At 36.9% G+C, this 17,823-nt stretch overlaps 1 protein-coding gene across 1 annotated transcript in view; it reads left to right on the top strand.

Moving 5' to 3' along the window:
* Positions 1 to 248: 248 nt before the first annotated feature.
* LOC121321716 (gamma-adducin-like) overlaps positions 249 to 17,823 on the top strand; it is a 59,496-nt gene continuing 41,921 nt past the window's right edge. Inside the window, exon 1 of the mRNA XM_041260794.1 lies at positions 249 to 302. The gene's annotated coding sequence lies outside the window, so the exon portion shown is untranslated. The remainder of the gene's footprint in view (positions 303 to 17,823) is intronic.

Here is a 17,823-nt window from a genome sequence, read left to right as displayed (position 1 = left end):
ATAATAAGATATATCTAATGGGTAGTAATCATTATAAAATAGTGGTTTTGAACACAAATATAATAACACAAGCCCTTTGCCGTCTGCGGCTGTACAGGGAGGCGGGGCTGCCAGATAGTGATCTCGGTATGGAGTAAACATTAAAGAGAACTGGACTAGAGTAGCGGGAGAAAGAAAAAAAAAAACACTTCCTGCCAGATAGTGGTTCTCCTACTGGCGTTAGCAACAGGAGGATCTGCTGCAAAGCAAGCTGGTGGGAGAGTGAGGGCAGCTGGGATTTGGCAATAAACTGAATATTTCAGGTACAGCCTTTGCTTTTTGTTTTAATATTGTTCCTGCATGTTGTAACTACGTGTAAGTTTTATTAAAAACAGATAGTACTGACTTTATTTAGGACCTGTAATAAAGTCAAGACGACGAGTTTACTACTGCAGCAAACGGGACAGAACTTGAAACCTGTAATTACTACAAATTAAATTAAAGTAACGTGTATGTTTTTAAGTTACACATCTGTTTATCTCATTGATTGAAATTGTAACACCACATAAGAGACGCGTCTGCCGCTTGAGTTTCAGATGGAAAGTACACGTATGTATTTGTGTAGTTTATATGTATTTGTGTATACTTAGGCTTGTATTGATTAACACGTGTGACACAGTGACAAGAAATACGGTGAACTGCAATAACTGCCGTGTGTGGGAGTACATCAGTTACGGCAGAACCGATGTTGCTACGTGTAGGGCAAAACGATCATTTGTAAATAAAAACATAATTTGTGATGTGATTCTGTTATTGAGGTGCAGTGTTGTGTGTGTGTGTATGTATATGTATATATATATATATATATATATATATATATATATATATATATATATATATATATATATATATATATTCGTTACAAACTGACCACCAAGCGCGTAAGATGCATCCCGAAACCGCGCGTTATATTGTCCTTGCAGTACTCAGTCGCTTCACCAGGGCGGATAGTGAGTGCTGCGGAGACGGGACAGCTCGCAGAGGTCCGCTGGTGAACAGCAGCAGGAATTAAAAGGTTTAACATCACACACTGGATGACAGATTTGCTGTGCAACAATTGTGGGGTATATAATAAAGGGCATTTGCCCACTGGATCCGTTCATCCGTCATCCGAAAAAGTCGCGAGTGCGTGAATACCGTACTTCAGAGCGCTGATGTGCAGTGGAGGCTTTATAGTAAATATACCGAGTTTCAGTATTTTAATTAAAAATGAATACAATTTTGCTGTTAATTCTTACACAACTTTGAACACAAAGTTAAATATAGTATTAATGTAATGATCAGCAACCGCTGATAACAAACTACTGTGTTCTTTAGTGCACTAAGATGGAAGTTAAAACGTTATTCTACTATATGTACAATAATGTTATGCAATACATAATTAAAAAAAAAAAAAAAAAAACAGTTGCACAGCTGCATACAGTTGTCATAGCATCAGAAATCATATGTTTATCAGACATTTCCGTGTGATAAACATGGCTAAAATATACGTGCCTGATGAGCAAAGTTGATTTTGTAATATTGATAAATAGCAAATTCATAACTGTTAAATAGTGTATACATGTAATATACTTTTTTATTTAATTAAATTACAGTTGTATAATATTTTGTTTTAAGAAAAAAATGGTTTTGCAAATAAAACAATATGGAACAATAAATTAAATAAAACAATATGGGACAATTCGTATCCACAAACGCCATAGTGCTGCCGCAACTGGTTTTTTTCACCGATTCCGCGACGTCTCATCTGTGTGTTTTGGCACTCCAGGAAATGTCTCAGTAAATGACAGACGCATATACGAGGCCTTAGACATGCGTACATTTTTAATCGAGTCATTTGGAAACCACTCGAGTCGTTCTGGTCGGAAGCTCGCCCAAATGTTTCGATCTACTGTCAGGGTACTGCAGATCGTCGCCACTGTATTTGGCAGTGCAGAAAAAGCAAAACTCCATCTCTGCTGGTTTTGCAGAAAAGAGCATAGCTGTGCTTGACGAGCACTCGATCGATTACGTGAGGTACTTCTAAAAGCATAAAGAAAAACACAGACTCCATGTTCTCACACACAACCTCACCATCGGCGTGTAAGGATGGCCCGAGTTCAGTGACTTGTTTAAACAGGGAGTGCAGTATTATTAACATTGATATTATTGCTAACATATTTGTGTATTGGGGTTACTCTTTATTATTATAATTAATCTGGACGTGCACAATTATTGAATAGTCCGTTCTTAACATTAATATTTTTGTTTGTGGAATTCTGAGGTCAGATTTTTTTTCCCAGAATAATTAGATGTTTTGCAATAATCTGGAAAATGTTTTTCAGCGGCCTGGCCAAAAATGTTGAATATGTCTCAGCAAGTAATTTTTTTTTTTGTTTGTTTGTTTTTGTTTAAAGGCAAATGCAGACCCAGCTGCAAATATGACTTCTTGTAAACTTTGGTGTCTTATGGAAAACAATTGTTTGTGAATATGCAGCTGCTATAATAGTCCACCTAAATGTCTGTATGACAACTGTTATATCAAAGTAGCCTGGAGCATAGTAATGGTGATGCGAACTATTGCAAATATCTGCTTGCTCAAACAATAGGCTATACTCTACTGCAGCTAAGAAGATGGATACATTCTCTCCCTGTCCTTTTGGTAGACATACTTGGGGGGGGGGGGGGGGGGGGGGGGGGGGGGGGGGGGAGTATTGCAGCGTTTCGCAGGCAATATAGAAAGGAAGGCGACAACACGCTTGATTCAGGTTCAATTGCTTTAATTACTCAGAGACCACTGCTTAGGTCTGGTTCCTGGAACAGCAACCAGCTTTCAGAACACAGCACGCATTTGAGGGCGCTTTTATGATGTAGCTCCACCCCTTTATTCTAAACGCATCCCATTGGTCCTGGGCCGCACACTGGGTAGAAACAGTAGGAATATACTACACAAACGCTACAGTATTGCTTTTACACTCTAAGCATGGGTGATTGGCAGCCAAAGCAAAATGTGTGTTGGTGCTCTTAGCCTAGATCTACATGGACAGGTGTCCAGCAAAAACTATTCTGGCTGGGCACATTGCCTTCTAAAATTCCATAGTGAATTGTCTATTTTTATCAAGATTGCAGTTGTATATTAGACCCCAAGCTGCTATTAATAATTGCTCTGGTTAGGTACATTTTACAACCATGCAGGTTTGCAGTACTATATTTCAGCAACAATCAAAATCATAAACAATATTTATGTGTACTGTTCTTAACTCAGAAATTTATATATTTAGTGCCCATGTGCTCCCCATTCGGTACTGCATTTGGACTTCCTTGGAAAAAAAAAAAAATCAGTATTTCCACTGATTTATGGGGTACTCATGCAATTCCTGACATGCCTGTTTATTCTAGGCTAGTACTGTACAACTAATCATATATTGTGATTGTCAGAAAGAATATGCCTGCGCTGATTGGTTACACTGGTTAGGCGTGCTGTAATATCATGCAGCATTAACAGTTGTAGAAGTTTACAATGAAAAGTATAAGTTAACAGCTCTGTGTGTACTGTACTTCCTACCATGAGCCACCACACCTACGACTCCGCACTCAGACCCATCCAGCAGTGCTTCTGTTTGTTTGATTAATGGGGTGAGACACAGGCATGATGTACATTAAAAGGCAGCGACCTCACAATTTTAATGAATAGTGTGTATGTGATGAAAATGTGAGATGAAATGTGTGGCTCTGATATCATGTTATACTGTAAGCTTTTAAAAATGTATTGCTGTACATTTTGCTTGAGGCTTATAATGATTTATGTACATAGCCCATTAAACAGTGAAAGCAGGCAGAGGTGTGTGTGTGTTTATATATTTAATCAAATCATTTATGTACTATAGCTGTATTTTCGCATGTTTTTTTTTTTTTTAATTATTGTCCATTAGAGCACAGATTATCATTACAGGCATGTTTGTCAGTAGAACGTTTCCATGTTACCGTATTGGCAGAAATCACTCAAATTTCCTATCATGCAGCATGGAAAACCTCAGGCTTGTCCCCCTCCCCAATCCCAGGGGCAGGTAACCATCCTGTTTGTGACGAGAGAGAGCCGCTACAATAAAATCTCCCCTTACCGATGAGCACATGCCAGAGCTTTCCTGTCCACTTTTGTACATTGAAAAACAAAACAAAACAAAAAAAAAAAAAACCCTGTCCCATGACAGAAGGTGTGACTGAAATTTTTCCGAGATATGTATTTCATTGGCTCGTGTACGGTATTTGAAAAAGCTGTAATTGTACCGATGAATCTAAGCATGGGATTGTGATGGGTTTGTATCTGCTTCAGCAGACCCCGCAAGATCAAGGCGTGAAAGAATTCCAAGACCATGGTGTTACCCATGTTTTCAAAGGGACCTTATCGTTGAGTAAGAGGTTTCCATGCTTAGTTTCCCTTAAGAGGCCTATGTGGTGATTACAGTGCTGTCCTGATAAAGGGGTAAGGGTTACAAGGACTGGGAAAATTATTACAATCTGAATATTTTCATGGCATTGTTCCAGTAGCTGTACCACTGTGCCCTGCTCTAGTTGTCTAGGTTATGGAATTGGGCTGGAGAAGTAACAGGCTGATTCATTATTAACTAACCTTCCCTGTTCACCCTGCAAGTTGCTCTCTTTTTTTTTTTAATTTCCAAGACTCCCACCCTAAGGAAAAAGTGATTGTAAGTCACATGGCAGACATGACCTCTGTTATGGTTAGATGAATGAAGTGATGAGGGTATTTGGGAGTGAATTCAAATGATGTCATATGTTGATGTAACTGAATCCGTATCTCTCCAGATGTTTCTCATTGCTTTGAGCAGAACCAGGCACGTCTGCCTGTTAATACAGATTGGGTGCTGCCACTAGACATAAAGCTTAGCAATCTTACTTGCATTTATATCAATTTAAACTTGCAGCTGAACAAAATCTCTGTTTTCTATGACCTTTTAACATGCGAAAAAGAAGAATGAGTACAAGCTTTCAGGTTCACAAAGCAACAGCTTCACAAAGAAGCTCATCTCACAGTACTGTATGTGCACCTGAAAGTGTGTTGTTTTTCCTGCAGAACTTTTGAAATCGTTATTAATCCTTTTTTTTTGTTTGTTTGTCTTAATTGCTTCATGGTCAGCTCGCCCTCCTGTGAATGCATTTATAACTTGATGGTTGTTTCCAGTATGTTCCTGTTGTTTAGTGCTAATACTTAATACCACAGATGTGTCCTTTACCAGTTGTAAAGTCAAGCCCAGAACAAACTTGTTTACATGTTTTTGCATTTTGTTTTGTTGTTGGAGTTACCATATCTGCATCCACAGTGAACTTTCAGTATCCCTAAGACTGTTCATTGAAACATAAGCAGTAGCACCATATTCGAGTGAGTTGCAATTGCAGTCCAAAGAGTAAGACCTGGGTTATTGATTTTACTTTTATATTTGTAATGCCAGGAAGAAATGGGGTGGAGAGTAAAACATTCTGCTGATTGTGAGCCAAGTTCCCACCCAGACAAATAACCGCTCCTTAAATGTATTCTTGTTGCCATTTATTTTACAAATGAATTGAATCAAGTGCTGCTACACTGAATGTAGTGTTTTAAAGAATTACTATTTCTTTAACGAGTATGTACCTGTAATGAGCATTCCAGTGCTCTACCTCACTCTAGCTACAGTGTGCAACATGATCTCTCGCTGTCTTTTTTTACATTTAAAAAAAAACAAAACAAAGTATAAAATATCATGTCTGTCAAAAAAATTCAACACATTATTTAAACCTGCCGTAGGGGACGCAATGACCTCCTCATAATTACGTCATGAGTCTCAGGGATTGTTAGCTAAAACGTGGCTCAGATTTGCTGCTCCAGAACTTAAGCATTTGGTGTCTTGCATATTTTATCCAAGTGTGTCTTTCACTGAAGCAAGGCGCTTGTGTGGGCGTATGCATTTTGCGTTTCCAAAGAAAAGTTCAAAATCTTTCTCCTAAGGATTACTTGGAAGCCTAAGTCATTATTTTGTTTCTGTTCAAAATGTGGTTAAAGGACCAAGGAAGGGTGAAACTGCTATGCAATAGGAATCCTTGCAGTGACTGGCATGTTCAGGTCAGACTGATGTTACAGTTCTGAAAGTTGCTGCATACGTTGTTGAGAATGGATAAAGAAAAAAATGTGACACGCTCTTGAAGTGGTGAATGAATCGTCCCTGGCATTATACAGTGATGTCCCTAATTGTTAGATCATTTCTGTATTTGTGATAGATTTGCTCAATACTGACGTAGAATGACAAGTAAAGATTTTACTGCTCGGCTGAACTTTCAAGATAAGTCATCTCGTATTGGGTTTTTATTTTTTAATATGCTGAAATATATCCCTTTTTGTTGCTATTTATATATATATATATAATATATATATATATATATATATATATATATATATATATATATATATATATATATATATATATATATATATCATTTCATTTTGTCATGCTGTTGGCAGATTTGTACTATGCACTACAGTATTATTATTTTTATTTTAACCAAAGTTGCAACATCTCATGTCGATTGGAATCTGATTTTCGCCCGCGTTTCAGCTTGGTGTGTTGTTTTCGTTTACAAAATATTTTTGCTGTGTTGAAAGTTAAAACGTTTAAGGTCACAATACAGTACTACAAACATTTAATCCTAGTTGTACATTGCTTGCTGAACAGGATAATTTTATTGAAATGTGCTCATAAACAACAAAGCAAGGTTAGAATACTCACCTGTACTTAAGTTTAATGAATTGGGGAACTTAACAAGTTTCCAAGAAACTCTCTACTTTTCAAATGTTATTACATTTTTACATTTTAGGCAAGCTACAGTAATCTTGTGCAAGTAAGCATAACTATTACATTGAATTGCCTTAAAGGAAGATCTGTTTTATTCTTGTTGGGAGGTACAGTAGGGGGTCCAGTGCTCAAGAGAGTGGACATTTGAGAGCTGCAATTTGGCAGTGAGATATAGCACTTTTCCTGTGGAGATGAATTCTCAAGGGCAGCAAAGCTGTTTGCATAGATATTGAAGTGTTTTACTATGGTTACTGGGTCAAACACAGCCATGGGAATGCAGGAAGTGCCAAGTTTCAGGGAATGGGTTTCAAGATGTAGGACATGCCTGATTCATTCAATTGCAGAATCCTCTGTCGTGTGGACAGCTACAGAATAACTCTGCTCTACACCCGGGGAACAGAATATTAATCTTTATAACTTTTTTTCCTTTTTCAGTTCCCTCAACTGTTTCTTTGATAAAGCCACTTGTCTTCCAAACAAAGAAATAAATTACTTTTAGTTTTACTCAAACTCAAAGACGGGTCTTTCTGCATACTGTATATGCTGACCTGGTGGCATATTTACAATATGTTATTCTGCAATAATGTATGTGTGTATATATATATATATATATATATATATATATATATATATAATATATATATATATATATATATATATATATATATATATATATATATATATATATATATATATATATATATATATATATATATATATATATATATATATATATATATATAAATCAGTATAGTGGGTGTCAGTGTGATCAGTGTACATTTTCAAAAATGGCCAGTTCTGTGTCCCCCCACTTAATAATTAAACATGGCATTTGACCATACATATGATGTTCATAGTTAAAATAAGTAAATTAATAAATACTACCACACAATTCATTTTTATTATTATTATTAAAGCCAAGATTTTTAATCAGACTTGTGACCTGTAAGTAAAGCACCTGAAGACACTTCAGACCTGTCATAATGTTTACAAACATCACTTGGCCCATTGCTGGCATTAAAATCAGCAGGAAAACATGAATTATATTCCAACTGTTCAGAAAACAAACATGTCCAGCACTGTTGTGCGAATCAGTCTTCCACTGACACTGTAGCTCAGTCCGCAAACGAAGGTGTTTCGAAAACCAGTTTATCTTATTGCTGATGTTACAATAACAGTAAAAAATATGAAAGTCGAGCAGCGTCATGTGAGAGTAATCCTATGTACATCACTCCACAAATTAAGTTTTACTGTTACAGTAACCAGGATATATATATGTAATATATATATATATATATATATATATATATATATATATATATATATAATATATATATATATATATATATATATATATATATATATATATATATATGTGTGTGTGTGTGTGTATATCTATATATCTATATATCTATATATATATTATATATATATATATATATATATATATATATATATATATATATATATATATATATATATATATATATATATATATATATGTATATAATCATGAATGAATACAAGGGCCCCATAGCCAGTGGTCAGGTTTGGTATTCCCTTTCCCACAGGGAGAATTAAACCTCAATTAGTAATCCCTTTGTTGGCATCAGGTGAACTGTACGTTTCTAAAGAATATAGTACATAATGGAATATACCCAATAGTCTGTACAGTAAAAGCTGGCATTTAGAAGTAGCTCAGAAATCCTGACTACTACAGTGCGTGGAGGACAGACACTTGCGCTTGAAACATGTTCGTTTATATCTGTAACCTACAGAATCAATAAATAAAGACTAGAAAATAAAGAGATGAAGAAGTTCTGACATCATCTCTGAGCTTTTGTTCATGAGTGTGGACACCCAAAGTGCTAACCATTTCATTGATTACTGTGAGGTCGACGCACCGGATTTGTAGAACTATTGAATGGAAATAATTTGGGGATTTTTGACAGGCTGTAAAACATCAGATCTCATTGGCTTTCTGCTCATAATCCCTATGAGGTTTACTCTTGCTCCATTATCCAAATAGGTGTTTGTTTGTAAATACTATTTGTATACAGGAAAGTGCATTTTGCAACATTTTCTGTTTTATATGTTTTTTTACATTTTCCTCAAGTGTTTTATTTCCTAACAAAGTAAGGGCTAGGTGAACGGGGAGTAGTGAGCAGTGCTTGGAGCATGACAAATTAAGGCATGTTTCATATGTTAATTTTTTATTTTGTCTCCCCATTGCTTTATGTCTGTGAGCCATGTCAGTGTGAGACAGAAAGTGTGGTGTGTGTGTTGCAGTAAGGTATTTGGACAAAGATAAATCTAATCTGACATTGATGGAACGATCAGTAAAACTCACAGTTGCCATCCTGTCTGTCATTGATTAGGGGTTTACAGGTAAGCGGAAAATGACTTTTTAAACATGAAACTCCTGTTCATTTAATCTTAATGCAGCCTATCAAAGTGTGCTCCTACTCTACACATATATTAATTTATTGAGTGATTCAAGAACTGTTTCAGAATCTAGTTCCGATGTGCAGGGATCCAGTTAAATGTGCCCAAAGCAGGTGGTTCACTGTGGAGGTCATGTCTTGTGCAATAGGTTACATGACCTCCCGACACGTTTTTCCTGATGTGTGACCTAAACCTTGACCGCTTTCTGCATACTGTAGCTGTCTTCTTATCTGTGAACTTCTTGACATTTTTATAGATTGTCAATTCAGTTACTGTAGATTGCCTTAGGTAAACTTTGGCTATTTTACAGGGCACCTAATTTTAAAAAGTCACTTGAGAAACTGCCCAGATGCAAAGCACTGTTATATACAAGGTCAGTATGGGACACTATTCAATAGTTGTTAGGGGTTTTGATGCGTCAGAAACAACTCTGGCGCTCTACACTGATCTGGATAGTATGTGTGAAGTCTTTCCAAGGCTATTTAGGATTAAATATTGCATTCCATTCATTATGCTTCTGGAAGTGCATTCAACTGGTTTGCTTTATTGAAGAACTGAGTGCTGTTTTTATATGAGAATGAAATACAGTCTTGCATGTCACTTTGAATTAGAGCCTGGCGAGCCTTTTTATTTCTTTGCTTCAGTCACAGCCTGCTGTAACTTAATTGTGAGTCCACAGTGGTCAGATACATTATCCTTCAAATAGTTAATTAACCCTGTGGAATATATTGGTTCCTCCAGTCTCATGTTTGGTTAACATTTAATTTTGAATGGCTATAGCTCGCCAAGCTGTAGCAAGAACATCAGTTATTTAAGTTTATAGATGATAAGATAGATTTTACGACTTCTGTTATGAGCAAAAGGTAAGATATTGCTGTGGGAAAACTACTCCGGGTTTCTTCTCAGCCCAGGTATATTTAAAAGGGAAAAGCCTACTTTTTTTTTTATTTTTATTATTATTAATTTGTAGTTGGCAGGTATTTAAATAATTATTGTATTAACAACCAAAACAGTTTGTGTAACTGAATTTTTGTGTGTTTACCAAGGTACATACATTTATGAGGTTATTTAATCTGGTTATAAATATGCTGCTGTATAGCTACACCATAAAATACATACATTAGGCTAGGTCTCAATGAGCAAGTAAGATTGTAGCACTACAGAAGTACAGTATATGATATAGGGTGGCTTTTGATGTTCTTTTCTCTCCGAATGTGCAGTACCTTTCACATGGAGCCATATCCGATGTAACAGAACTGCACAGGTTGCTTTCAGTATCTGTAATTCTACCATTTCAATCTATGACAGTCTGTGACCTCTGGTTGTATAGAAGGGTGGGGGACAACCTGCCTTAGGGTGGAGCAATTAGGGTCAGGAATTGTGTTAATGCCACCACAATGGTGTCAAAAACCTGCTTCCAATATTGTAGACCCCTTGAATGAGGAACAGAGGATCGTTTTAGGCTATTTAAAATCTAAAATGATGGAGATTAACATCTTTTTGTGAGCAGGAACCTACTGTTTGGGTCATTGTTTGTCATTTGCCCTGTGCCTGTAAGCTGAACGCTAATGAAGAGATGAATCGGTTTGAGAAAGGGACGGAAGATGTCTGCATTTGCAGAGTAAAAATAAAACAAAACAAATGGCATTATCATTTTAGAAAGAGAGTGAATGATGAAACAAAACAAACAATTGCAGTATTTGTAGTGCCTGCACACACTGTAATCTGTAGCTTTTAATTGTGCTGAATTTCATTGTCCCTGAGAGGTGGGTTACAGAAATAGCACAGTGTTGTCTTGACATCAGTCCATAATTTAGCCAAGGGGGTTGCCAAAACATTTCCAGTTGGAGTGTTTGTAGAACTTGAATGGAAAGATTAATTTGTGGAGTGAATTTTGTACATTTTCTCATTTGCTGTAATGCTGGAAGGATGTTGTATAAATTTCCTGTATCATTTTTCAGCCTTTTACATTGCAATAAAACCTGAACCATGTTCAATAGAATGTATGTATAGACCCTTTCATGCCTTAAAGTGCATTTTGTTATCGTTTGAATGGCCGCAGTCTTTTAAAGGTTTAGTGTAACTGGACTTTAAGATGGCAGCCAATAAATTTGTTTATTTCTTCTATGGTTTTTCTGAAAAAGAAACTCCCCATTGAAATAAGGGACACACAACAGAAGAGAGATTTCAGAGCCCAGCTACAGAGCGATAAGTAGGGCTGCCTGAAGTTGTGTGCTTGGGTAGATTCTTAAAATAGATTGTCAGTTGAGTGTTCCATTTTTGTTACTGTCCAAAGCACCTTGTCAAAAGATGCTGATAAAGAGGAAAGGGTCATATTCTAGCACTTGGCTACTGTAACTAAAAAGTGTGTGTGTGTGTGTGTGTGTGTGTGTGTGTGTGTGTGTGTGTGTGTGTGTGTGTGTGTGTGTGTGTGTGTGTGTGTTGTGTGTGTGTGTGTGTGTGTGTGTGGTGTGTGTGTGTGTGTGTGTCCGCATCACAATTCGGCACAGTTAGAGGGCAGGGTCTTGAGCTTTCAGGTCTGGATTGAGTTGAACTGGTTCATTTTCTGGGGGATTTAAATTATCACCCTCCTGTTATACTGTCCACAGTCGGTCTCCTCTATCATAAGCAATATGTTTTTTATGCACCAAATATGTTAATGTTGCATTAATAAACAGACCATGCTAGTATCTAGATAAAGCTGGATGCATGATGCTTGTTAAATAGAAACTACATCCTTTGATGACCTGATCATTTAATGAATAAATAAAAATACAACCTCAGTCTGGATGGAGATATGGTCTAAATTTAACTTTTTATCTTGTGTTGAGTGACTTACATAAATCTGGCTACTGGTTGTAAACTGGATAAGGGAGTACAGTATCATGTTTACTATGCCATGTGAAATGGGATCTTTAAATAACTCTCCAGACATGGGACACTGCTAGTGTTTAATCACAGATCCTTGATTTCTTTCACAAAGTCCAATCAAACAGGAAAGCGTAGGTGCACGTTGTTTCTTGAATGACTTAACACTAGCACATTATTATTATTATTATTATTATTATGATGTTTTTTATTCTGTATCTGGGCCTTAATAGTTGCAAGTCTATCTTTTTACTCGTATTTATCCAGGATAACTCAAAGAAACATCTTGTCCCCACTGAGTCTCGGTGAAGAAATGCATTGGTACCGGTCTGTAATGTACTGTATGTTCAAAAAAGATAAATACATTTCTGAAGGTTCACAATTCATACGAACTGAGTTAATGAAGCTGTAACTGCTGAACAGAGCACATCAAGTGTATGAGAAGAGTGTGTTTAATCTGAGGTGAACGTGAGGTTTGTAAATTAGAGGGAGTCGTTGTCTCCAAGTACACTTGATTCATCCTCTATAGCTACAGTTTACTGTAGCTTTTTCATTTTAAAAAACAGGTTATTTACTGTGTTTTTCTCAGAGTCTGCCTGGAACAGATCAGTAATTTGCCGACAGATGGTTATGTGAGTGGGAGTCTTTGTGTCGTCCCTGTACATCAAAAAGTGAGCAGCATATCTCAGAAAACACTGTATGAGTTTGCGATTTCTTATTGCTTTAAGTATATGAATGGGAACATTTCATGTCAGTGTTAGTTTTGTGTTGATGTGCCAATGCACCAATATCCAGTGTGTAATGCACAAAGGGCACATGAAAGTCCAGTGTAAATTTTAAAGGACAGGATGCAGCGAGCATTAGGCACGCCATCTGTCATGTTTGCAGCCACACCATAGATTGCTCAAGTGTAATTGAAGTAATTATAATTTTGCCCTGGAAGGGCAAAGTAAGACATTATTAAATATGGTCTTGTGAGCCACTGCCATGTTCTTCTAATGGCAAATGGCATGTTGTCAATTAAAGTAAATGGAAACATTGTTCAACTGTTTAGTAAATACAAAATAAATAAGAAGTAGATTTTTTTTTTTTTTGTTTGTTTTTTTTTAAACAATTTTAACAGAAATAATTTCTAATTTTAGGATATATTTAGGCAGATTGAAACATTGGATTCTTTTACATGTAAATTGAAAATGTATTTGCTTTTAAATAATGGGTTGTAACTGGAGTGTACCCAGGAAATATTTTGTTTTGTTTTTAACTTTGTCCAGTGCTCTAGGATGCAATGGCATGAAGGGCGCTATATAAAAATACATTCATATTGTATTGTGCCTCTTTTCATTGTAAACATGTACATGTAGCAGGCTATGATAGTAACACTATCATTACTGGAAGCAAGGGGTCTGACTGTCTATTTTATTTTGACGTGGATTTACAACCAGTTTGTATTTCTTAGTATATGTATAAACAGATTAAATTCTTTTGAGATTACTCAGGTCTGTTGTGAAATTCCTGAGAATTTACTTTTGGCAGTCATGGCATTGATACACTGTAGCTCTGTGCTCTTTCCTTGGTGTGTGTTTTTTTTGTTTGTTTTATTGGCCCTTGGGTTATTTGTTCTGTTGTGCAGTTGTGCAGTCAGCATTTCCCAAAATTTACAGGAGGATTACAGGAGATAAGGAAGTGTATTTCTGTCACAGAAAGATGATGCCAAGCTGGCAGTAGCCTACCCCCTTCAGCTGTTCCATGCCTGGAATGCGCATCTCCAAAATCTAGAAAACTCTACTACAATAACGGTATGATGACATCCAAAAAACTGGAAAAAGAAGGTTCCATTCCGGGTGCCAGAAGTCAATATAAACAAACCCATGGTTGTTTTAAGTGCAATGCATGTCTGTTATCTTTCCATCCTGTTTGTAGTGAAGTCACCATGGAGACATGATGTCTGAGGTCAAGCCCTTAAGTTCAGGGGCTGTGTGTACACATACAGGTCCAGAGCACAGCTCATGTCAGAGTTGTAAGTGTAAACACATCATGTCTGTTTGTGGGTAGAGCAGGAGTTTCCACCAGTGTCAGGTATGATTCTTTGAAAGCATACCTGACAGGAAAGGAACAGGTCATGAAGAAGGAAGAGAGGTGGAAATGACTGTGCAAACAGGATAGGGTGCCTGTTCGTACGACCTTCGCGTGTGAGTGTGCTCAACTTCCTTGCATCATAGTAAACTGGATCCAGATGGTCTTGGAAAGGAGCTGAACTTCCTGTTACAAATGAAAACAGTTGAGTATATGCTAGATGCTGAAACTGATTTTTTTGTTTAGATTCTAGGTTCTCGTTTCTCAGAGTCCCATTGCTGCTATTGTCTCTTGATGCTGCTAGGCTACCACCCAATTTTTCCATATTGGATTATGGGGTAATCTAAGTTTTATAGCCCCTGTTTTTGCATATGCTGTACCATTTCATTGTTAATGCAATAAAATGTCAATATTGCTACAATATGCTTGGCTCCTTAAGTTTCACATTATTCACAGTGCTTAGTTTTCCCCTTCTGTATCTTAAGCATTCTGGAATGCAGGCAGTTCGATCCATCAAGCCTGGCCCACTTCACTGTAGAGCTTTGTGTAGTAAACCCCAGTGTGAATCAAAGTGTCAAACACGCTCATTGCTAGAGATGGACCTAGGCCTGCATACAAATACATATAAAATAACCAATTCTGAAATGCAAAAAAGAAATAAACGCAAAGAAAACCAGCTTCTTAATTTTCCAGTACAGTATGTTGTGCAAGTCTTTGACTTTTTTTTTTTTTTTGACAGCTGTTCCTGTATACCTGGAAATGCAGTCTCTGTACTAAACTCCTAAAATGGTCTGTCTTCAGTGATAAATGTTGTTTAGTGAATTTGTCCCGTATTGTCATGTCATGCACTGTTTCATTCTGTACACTGTTTCAGTCTGTACATGTTTTTAATTATAAAAGTATATGAGGCGGTCGTTTTATTACTGTAAAGCACTGCATGATGTAATAAGTTTGTAACAAATACCTTTTGGGGGACTCTGAATTGGAATGCATGGGAGGACTTGAATAGGGTTCAGATCCATCAGCAGTGGGATTTGTTATGGTTTCCAATTTAAGACTAGATGGGTACGATAGTTTAAATATATACTGTACAGCTCAGTTTAATGCCAGATGCTTTGGTTTTGTTTTTGCTTTATAAACTTTATAAACAACTGGCTGTGGTTCAAATCAGTGCCTTTACCCCCACTACACTACAGGCTTCGTGAAGAAACAAGGTGACATTGCTGTCAATGCCAGTTAAAGCCTTTTTTTTTCTTTTTTTACGGCCAGCTTAGGCAAATGTGTGAATTTGCCATTTCAGTTTATAATGTTGTAATTTATTGGTATTCAACCTGTTACCAAAACGTAAATCACAAGGATGGCAACAGAATATGCACTAATTGACATTTCCAGTAAGTTGGCAGTCTCTGCTCCAGAAGGTCATGCTCTGTTTGAGTTGTTTGCCTTGAGGTTGGTGAATCTGAGGGTGGGCTTGGCTCTGCAGCATTGTGCAGAGCTGCACTGAAGAACACTGGACAACAGCATGATCTTTAATCATGCTTCACTTCAGGGATTCTCAAACTAGAACCACTGCCCTTCCATTAATGCTTCTTGGCTATTTTGTTAATTGCTTTTAACAACTGCTATAGTAGTCTGGATTGACAGCTGCTTACAAATCAGCCAGCTGCAGTATTACAACCCCTGTCAATTTCATCTCAAACACTAAGATCCAGAGACATTATAAGACTTGACCTTAATAAAATGTGGAGACTTGTGGGAGTTTAAAAATGCACAGCACAGAGCCCACTGCTGCAGCAGGAATTGAAGTGGTTTGAGATTATAACGTTAAAATGAGCTGGGAATCTTATCCATTTTAAATGGACTGTAGTTTAGAGGTGGCTTTGTGACACCAGATCTGGTTTCCTGAATAGCACTGTGTGGCAGACTGTTGGAGCACTGTATGATGGCTATAGATTGTGGGTAGTGCTAAGAGCCTAGACATTTTTTCTAAAGAGCAGAGTCAACAGAAACAAGATTAAGAGGCTTTTAGTGTATAGTGCACCACAGACAGAATCATTCAAAAAGTGCTGCTACTAGGCAAACTTAGAATGAGGTTCTTTTGTTAGTAGTAACTCTGCTCTACTGCTTAATGTTTCTGTTCAGTTTTCAAATGCCAGAGATGATGCAGAATTGTGTGAATATGTGTATGTATGTCCAGATACAGCTTGAATTGTTTTATTAAAGGAAAACACATGCAATGATGGCAAAACTTTACAATCCATGCAGGGCAGTCATATACAAATGGGTTGTGGCTTTAAACATTGCACAATTAACAGGTTCGTCTGAAATAAATTTAGTTGCATATTGTCAGTTACTGCCCCAAAAGAATCCAGTTCCCTGTGACATCTGTACTGCCAGAATAACACGTGGAAAGCTGTGGGAATAAATCTATAGGCATGTTTACACTGAAGAATGTGCCCTGTCTGTGGCAGCACTGATGTGGTATCACTTTGTGTAAATGGGAAATGCCGGTAAAATGCAGCCACACTTTATTCTGCCATTGAACCATCACCTTCTGTGTAAATGGGGGTAAGCCGCCAAAGTGTCGACACTGAACTGGCAGTATCGTTGTGTGTAAAAGGTGAATTTAGAAATTGAAATGCGACATCCGTGCAGACGCTGATTCTGCATTTTCTGTTGGAATATGGCTTCTGGTACATTTGGGTATTCAGGAATGCTTTGGTATATTTCGAATACAATATAATGGTATTGTATCCTGATTACTGCCATCAAGTATTCTCAACATAAATCAGTAATATTGTTTTCATAGTAAGCATTTAAAAAAAACAAATGTGCCAGTTCTATTTATAAAGACATTCCAAATAACCTTAAAGTTGAATCCATAGTCTGTGCCAAAGCATTGCATTATCATAGTCAGTGGGTTGTGAGATCAGGGCTTTTTACCCTTAACAAAATGTTGCCTAGATGGTAATCAAAACATCACATCACATGCTATTTAGAACAAAACCGGTCCAACAAGGTGGTCGCTGACCAGTGCATTCAAACAGAGACTCGCTGTGGAGTGCAAAATAATGTTTCAGACAAACCAGTAAATGACAGAACATAGTCAGTAACTGGAACAGACCTGACAAAATCAGACTAATGATTTCAGTTATATAACTGTCCGCTAACAAACTGGCCCGGTTTCAAATTATAATTATAGCATTTATCTCATAAGAGCTACAGCACAGCATTACCTATTCAAAGTTTTGGTAAGTGTCAAAATTTTTTATAACACTTTATTATTACTACTGTATTGAAGAAGAGGAATATTTTAATTATCTTTTGAGAGTTTGTGAGCTCACATACTGTTAATTATGACATAATGTATTTTCTTTATTATACTGTACTCTCCTAGTCAAATAATTGATAAGGTTTGCAGATTGCTTCCTGATCACTGTAGTTTACAGACCCACAAAGTAGATTGTGACCCTGAGGCTTGCATTTTGTATGTTTTGTTGCATATTCTTTTGTGTTGTTCCAGGGCAAGGAACCCCACTCTAATTCAAACCCTGTCTGCCCTTCTCGAATGCAACAT

Source organism: Polyodon spathula, chromosome 10, assembly GCF_017654505.1.
Source record: "Polyodon spathula isolate WHYD16114869_AA chromosome 10, ASM1765450v1, whole genome shotgun sequence".
Lineage (NCBI taxonomy): Eukaryota > Metazoa > Chordata > Actinopteri > Acipenseriformes > Polyodontidae > Polyodon > Polyodon spathula.
This window is presented reverse-complemented; position numbering and strand designations above follow the sequence as displayed.